General features: G+C 43.2%; 1 pseudogene; it reads left to right on the forward strand.

Annotated features, from left to right (window-relative positions):
• The first annotated feature begins 4296 nt into the window (after positions 1-4296).
• LOC130021898 (uncharacterized) lies at positions 4297-4446 on the forward strand (annotated as a pseudogene).
• Positions 4447-7956: the final 3510 nt, after the last annotated feature.

Raw genomic sequence — 7956 nt, forward strand, 5'->3', positions numbered from 1 at the left:
GCGCTGAAATTAGAAGTAAATCACACACAAAAACAGAAAACTAAATCAAACACCTGGAAATTAAACAGTGCACTATTGAACAACGAGTGGATTAGACAGGAAATCAAAGAGGAAATCAAAAGATTCCTAGAAACGAATGAAAATGAGAACACGAGTTACCAAAACTTATGGGACACAGCAAAGGCTGTGTTAAGAGGAAAGTTTATAGCTCTACAAGCCTTCCTCAGGAAGGAGGAGCGAGCACACATAAGTAACCTAACCTCACAGCTTAAGAGCTTGGAGAAGGACCAAAAAAAGGAGCACAACCCGAACAGGAGAAAGGAAATAATAAAACTCAGAGCAGAGATTAACGAGATGGAAACCCAAAAAACAATCCGAAAGATCAATGAAACCAAGAGCTGGTTCTTCGAGAAAATTAACAAGATCGATAAGCCTCTAGCAAAACTCACAAAGAAAGGGAGAGAGAAAACCCTAATAAACCGAATCAGAAATGAAAAGGGGGTCATTACAACAGAAACCACAGAAATTCAGAGGATCCTCATGGAATACTTTGAGAAGCTTTATGCCACGGAACATCAAAACCTCGAGGAAATGGATAAATTCCTAGACTCCTACAGACTCCCAAGGCTGAACCAAGAAGACCTGGAATACCTGAACAGACCTATCACCATCAAGGAAATTGAAATGGTAATAAAAAGTCTCCCCAAGCACAAAAGTCCTGGCCCGGATGGATTCACTAGTGAATTCTTCCAAATCTTTAAAGAGGACTTACTCCCAATGCTCTTTAAGCTTTTCCACGAAATTGAAATATCAAAAACACTTCCGAACAGTTTCTACGAAGCAAATATCACACTGATACCAAAAGCAGACAGAGATACCACAAAGAAAGAGAATTACAGGCCGATATCCCTGATGAACACAGATGCAAAGATCCTCAACAAACTACTAGCAAATAGAATCCAACTACTCATCAAAAAGATCATACACCATGACCAAGTAGGATTCATCCCAGGGATGCAAGGATGGTTTAACATTCGGAAATCAATCAACATAATCCACCATATCAACAAAAGAAAAGATAAAAAGCATATGATCATATCAATAGATGCAGAGAAAGCATTTGATAAGATCCAGCACCCCTTTATGATGAAAACCCTAGCCAAAATGGGTATAGAGGGGACCTTCCTCAACATAATTAAAGCCATCTACCACAAGCCTACAGCAAGCATCATCCTCAATGGGGAAAAACTGAGAGCCTTCCCTCTAAGATCAGGGACGAGACAGGGATGCCCACTCTCTCCACTGCTGTTCAATATAGTACTGGAAGTACTTGCAATAGCGATTAGGCAGGAAAAAGATATTAAGGGCATTCAGGTAGGAAAGGAAGAAATCAAGCTCTCACTATTCGCAGATGATATGATACTCTACTTAGAGAACCCAATAACTTCCACCATAAAACTCCTAGAAACAATAGACTCGTATAGTAAAGTTGCAGGTTATAAAATCAATACCCAAAAGTCCATGGCTTTCCTATACGCAAACAGTGAGAGAGAAGAAAGCAACATGAAAAAAACAATCCCATTCACAATTGTGCCCCAGAAAATCAAGTACCTAGGAATCAGCTCAACTAAGGAAGTAAAGGACCTGTACAAAGAAAACTACAAAACGCTACTTCAGAAAATAAAAGAGGACATGAGGAAATGGAAAGATATCCCCTGCTCATGGGTCGGGAGACTTAACATTGTCAAAATGGCAATACTACCGAAAGCATTGTATAAATTCAATGCAATCCCTATAAGGATACCCATGACATTCTTCAAAGAAATGGAGCAAACACTCTTGAAATTTATATGGAACAATAAGCCCCCACGAATAGCTAAAGCAATTCTTGGGAAAAAGAAAATGGGAGGAATCAACCTCCCGAACTTCAAACTGTACTACAAAGCAGTAATAATTAAAACAGCATGGTACTGGAACAAAGGCAGAACTGCAGACCAATGGAACAGGGTAGAATACACAGACATCTCCCCTCAATCATATGCTCATCTAATCTTTGATAAAGGTGCAAGTAATGTGAAGTGGAGTAAGGAAAGCCTCTTTAATAAATTGTGTTGGCATCACTGGACGGCTACATGCAAAAAAATAGGCTCAGAACTCTGCCTAACACCATGTACAAAAGTAAGATCAAAATGGATTAAAGACCTCAACATCAGACCAGAAACCATAAGGTACATTGAAGATAAAGTTGGCAAAACCCTCCATGACATTGAAGCTAATGGTATCTTCAAAGATGCCACGCCACTGGCCGAGCAAGTGAAAACAGAGATAGATAAATGGGACTACCTTAAACTAAGAAGCTTCTGCACCTCCAAAGAAACAGTGACCAAAATACAAAGACAGTCTACAGAATGGGAAAGGATATTCACCGAATACACATCTGACAAGGGGTTGATATCCAGGATATACAAAATACTGGTTAAACTCCACAAGAAGAAAACATCCAACCCCATCCAAAAATGGGGCAATGAAATGAACAGAAACTTTCTCAAAGAAGAAATCCGAATGGCAAAAAAGCACATGAGAAAATGCTCTACATCATTAATCATCAGGGAGATGCAGATCAAAACCACAATGAGATACCATCTCACACCTCAGAGACTGGCCCACATTCAAAAGAACAAAAGCAACCGATGCTGGCGTGGATGTGGCGAGAAAGGGACACTCCTTCACTGTTGGTGGGAATGTCCACTGGTTCAGCCCTTCTGGAAAACAGTATGGACGATTCTCAAAAAATTAGAAATTGAGCTCCCATTTGACCCAGCAATACCACTCCTGGGAATATATCCCAGAGAGGCAAAAATGTATAGTCGAAGTGACATCTGCACTTGTTTGTTCATTGCAGCACTCTTTACAATAGCCAGAAACTGGAAGAAACCTGAATGCCCAAGAACAGATGACTGGTTAAAGAAACTTTGGTACATCTACACAATGGAGTACTATGTAGCTCTTAGAAAAGATGAAGTCATGAAATTTACATACAAGTGGTACAATATGGAAAGTATCATGCTAAGCGAAATGAGTCAGAAAGAGAGGGATAGACATAGAAAGATTGCATTCATCTGGGGGATATAAAGTAACAAAGTATGAGATTAATACCCAAGAATAGCTGAGATCAGCACCAGGAGGATTACTCCATAACTTAGAGGCCAGCCGGGTATCCTAGAGGAAAGGGCTGTTCAGATAGAGAAGGGAGCACCAAATAAAGGATGTTTGGAGGATCCTCCCAGGAGGGGAGATGCATGTCGAAAGTAGACTATGGACTGAACATGTTTGCCACTCAATGCCTCTTTTGCAGACCACAACACCCAAAAGGAGAGAGAGAACACAGGGGATTGCCCTGCCACAGAGACAGGGGGGATGGGGGGATGGTGGTGGGAGGGATATTATCCATGGTGGTGGAAAATGGGCACTGGTGGAGGGATGGGTATCTGATCATTGTATAATTGAAACCAAAGCACAAAAAATTGTAAATCTACAACTTTAAAAAAAAAATAAAATAAAGGGAAAAAAAAAAGTAAGATCATCAGAATAAACAAAGCTGAGGGCATAACCTGGTTTCATTTTCTTAATAAATTTTATTGATTTATCACTGACTTTCTATATTATAAAATTTTGGGTGAACAGATTTACATTTCTACGTGTGCAAAAGATTCACGAACACCCACCACCAAAGTTCCACTGCCATAATGCTGTTCCTTTCCCTTTCTCCTTTCTCTTTGCAACAACCATATTTTTCACTGAGCCTAACATTCATTTTTGTGGTGGTTTTTCAGTTTGTTTGTCTTGGTAATATATATTCCACACATGAGTGAAGACTTCTGAAGTAAAACTTTTTCACTTCCTGACTTATTGGCTTAATAAAATCGCCTCACATTCCATTCATATTGTTGCAAAAGGCAGGCTTTCATCTTTTTTAATAGCTGATTAGTATTCTATTGTGTATACATATCACAATTACTTTATACAGTCATCTGTTGGCAGGCATTTAGGTTGATTCTTATGTTTTGGCTATTCTGAATTATGCTGTTATAGACACATGGGGTCCAAATATTCTTTAGTGTTTTTGTTGCCTTCAGGTAAATATCTAGGAAAGAAAAGGTAAAGGTAAAGGCCCTCCCGTTGATCATCGATTTGTTCGAGTGGGCCCAGTAAGGTCTCCATTGGAGACTTTGTTGTTACTGTGTTTGGCATATCGAATACGTCACAAGGAGCTTGCCAGGCTCTGCCGTGCGGGCGAGATCTCGGCCTTTTGGCTAAGATCAAGTGTAGTATCTAGGAAAAAAATTGCTGGAATTTCATTTTTACCTTTTTTTTTTTTAAATCACACCCAGTGCTGCTCAGGGCTTACTCCAGGCTCTGTGCTCAGGGATTACTCCTGGTGGGTTTGGTGGATCATATGGAGTACTGTATGGAATCTGGGTTGAGACATTCAAGGAAAATGCCCCACCTGCTGTACTATTATTCTTGACCCTATTACTTTTTTTTTTTAAATAGAAGCTATACTGATTTACATTTCCACTTGCAATAAACCAGAATTCCTTTTTCTCCACCCTTGCCAACACTTGTTTGCTACAGGCCATTCCCACAGGAGTGAGATAATATATCATTGTGGCTTTGATTTGCATTTCCCTAATGATGGGTAATGTTGAGTATGTTTTTTATGTGCCTGGGAGATGTTTGTATGTTTTCTTTGAAAAATTATTCATTCAGATTATTAATCCATTTTGATTTTTTGTTTTTGAGTTCTTTATATATTTTGAGTATGAATTCCTTGTTGGATATATGATGTACAAATATCTTTTCCCAACTTTTAGTTTCCCTTTTAGTGTTTGTGTTAGGATTTTTTTTCCTGTGTAAATGCTTTTTAATTTCGTGGGAGAATTTTTCCCCCCTCTGTTTTCCTTGCCACTGGAGTTGACTCTCCAAATACATCTCTGAGATCAAAAATCAAGAAAAGTATCACTTATGTTTTCTTCTAAGTATTTTTATGGTTTCAGATTTTTAACATTGATCACTTGATCATTTGATCACTTGACTTCCCGTTAATCATTGATTTGCTCGAGCGGGCGCCAGTAACGTCTCCATTTGTCCCTGTCACGTGTTAGTGTAGCCCAATAGCGTCTGTTCGCTCTAGGAGCATGAAGAGCCTCAAACTGATCGTTCATAATCTTTTTTTTTTTTTTTTTTTAGGGGAAGCCCATTGAATTTTATTTATTTTTTTATTTATTTATTGAATCACTGTGGGAAAGGTTACAAAGCTTTCAGGTTTATGTCTCAGTCATGCAAATATCAAACACCTTTCCCTTTACCAATACTTATTTTTTACCAGGAAGATCCCCAATAAAACCCCACCCCCCACCCCTCCCGATGCCTGCGAGGCAGATGAATTCTAGTTGACACTCTATCTGCTTTGATTAGATTCATTGTTTCAACAAAAGATTCACCACTATTATTTAGAGTTTACCCCCCCCCCCCCCAAATCAGACATGCTGAAAAAGCATTGTGAAATGATTTGCTTTCTACGGCTGGGTTCAAGAATTAAATGTTGGTTTTGGATTTCTGCTCTTTTACCTATTGACCCTGGAAGTATTTCTACTGAAAGTCAGATAGTTAAGAAATTGGTTTCTGTGTTCTGGAGTCCTGGCCGTGCTGGAGAGCCGCTCGCGGGGGGCAACCGGTGGCCTCGGTAGGGCGTGAAGGGCGGACCGAAACGCCCCCCTTCCCATGAGGTTTTAGTCGCCCCCACACTCCCGGCTCATACCTGCTGTCCACAAGGCTCCCATGTGGCCGCCATCTTTCTTTCCAGAGAGGAGAGGACGAATGGGGCAACACCCTTTCCCCTCCGGCAGACTTGATGGCCTGGATCAATGCAGAGTCTGTTCACTTTTCTGCTCCAAGCTGCTGGGTTCTGCATTAAGTTCTTGTGCTTCTGGGGCCGTGGCCGTGCTGGAGAGCCGCTCGTGGGGGGCAACTGGTGACCTCGGTAGGGCGTGAAGGACGGACCAGAACGCCCCCCTTCCCATGAGGTTTTAGTCGCCCCCACACCCCCGGCTCATACCTGCTGTCCACAAGGCTCCCATGTGGCCGCCATCTTTCTTTCCAGAGGGAGGAGGGCGGAAGGGAGCAACACCCTTTCCCCTCTAGGCAGAAATGATTGCCTGGATTAACGCATAGTTCTTTCACTTTTCTGCTCCAAGCTGCTGGGTTCTGCATTAGGTCATTGTGCTTCTGGGGCTGTGGCCGTGCTGGAGAGCCGCTCGTGGGGGCAACTGGTGGCCTCGGTAGGGCGTGAAGGGCGGACCGAAACGCCCCCCTTCCCATGAGGTTTTAGTTGCCCCCACACTCCTGGCTCATACCTGCTGTCCACAAGGCTCCCATGTGGCCGCCATCTTTCTTTCCAGAGAGGAGAGGGCGAATGGGGCAACACCCTTTCCCCTCCGGCAGACTTGATGGCCTGGATCAATGCATAGTCTGTTCACTTTTCTGCTCCAAGCTGCTGGGTTCTGCATTAAGTCCTTGTGCTTCTGGGGCCGTGGCTGTGCTGGAGAGCCGCTCGTGGGGGCAACTGGTGACCTCGGTAGGGCGTGAAGGACGGACCAGAACGCCCCCCTTCCCATGAGGTTTTAGTCGCCCCCACACCCCCGGCTCATACCTGCTGTCCACAAGGCCCCCATGTGGCCGCCATCTTTCTTTCCAGAGGGAGGAGGGCGGAAGGGAGCAACACCCTTTCCCCTCTGGGCAGAAATGATTGCCTGGATTAACGCATAGTCCTTTCACTTTTCTGCTCCAAGCTGCTGGGTTCTGCATTAAGCCCTTGTGCTTCTGGGGCTGTGGCCGTGCTGGAGAGCCGCGTTCATAATCTTGATGAAGAAGTCTGACCATCTTGTAGGTGGGTGGCCACGCGGTCTTTTGACATCCTGTGGAATCCAGTCAGTAACAGCTCTAGTCCAGCGGTCGTCTTTAAATCTCATTACGTGACCAGCCCATCTGATTTTAGACACCTTGGCAAATGAGACAGCGTCCCTGATTCTTGATCGTCGATGGATGTCGGAACTCCAGATTCTTTCTTTCATTTGAGTGAAACGTGATATTCCAAGCATAGCTCTTTCAATTCCTCTTTGGGAGAGCCGAATAGTGTTCTCATCCTGTTTGTGTAGGGCCCAGGTCTCTGAGGCGTATGTTAATGCAGGAAGAACAGTGGAATCAAAGAGATGTGCCCGGAGCCGGAGGTTCTTCATTCTCTTAGCTATTTCTTCGACGTTCTTGAAGGCATTCCAAGCCGCTCTCTTCCTCCTGTGCAGCTCGGGTGCCAGGTCATTTGAATTCTCGACCTAGGAACACATAGCTGTTGCATTCGGAGATGGTCGTTCCATTGAGAGAGAATGGGGCATCAGGAACGAGGCTGTTTCTCATAAACATCGTCTTCGTAAGATTTAGCTGTGGTCCAACCTTTCCACACTCACGGTAGAAGTCGGCCAGCATTTGTGCTGCTTGGCTGATGTTTGGTGTTCTTAAAACAATGTCATCAGCAAAGCAGAGGTGGTGTAGTTGCCGACCATCTATCTTCACTCCCATTCCTTCCCATTCCAGTCGTCGCATGATGTTCTCGAGGGTTGCACTGAAGAGTTTTGGTGAAATGGTATCACCCTGCCGAATCCCTCTCTTGACATCAATGATTACTTCTTTGTAGAATGGTGAGATCCTGGTAGTGAATCCGTAATGCAGCTCAGGAGGATCTTGATGTATTGAGCTTGAATGCCCTGATTGGCTAGGGCTTCAATGACCGCTTCCGTCTCAACAGAATCAAAGGCCTTCTTTAAATCAATGAATGTTAGACAGAGCAGCATCTTGAACCTCCATGAAACCTCAATTAGCTTGGTTATCGTGTGGATATGG

This window comes from Sorex fumeus, unplaced genomic scaffold (assembly GCF_029834395.1).
Source record: "Sorex fumeus unplaced genomic scaffold, SorFum_2.1 ptg000018l, whole genome shotgun sequence".
Lineage (NCBI taxonomy): Eukaryota > Metazoa > Chordata > Mammalia > Eulipotyphla > Soricidae > Sorex > Sorex fumeus.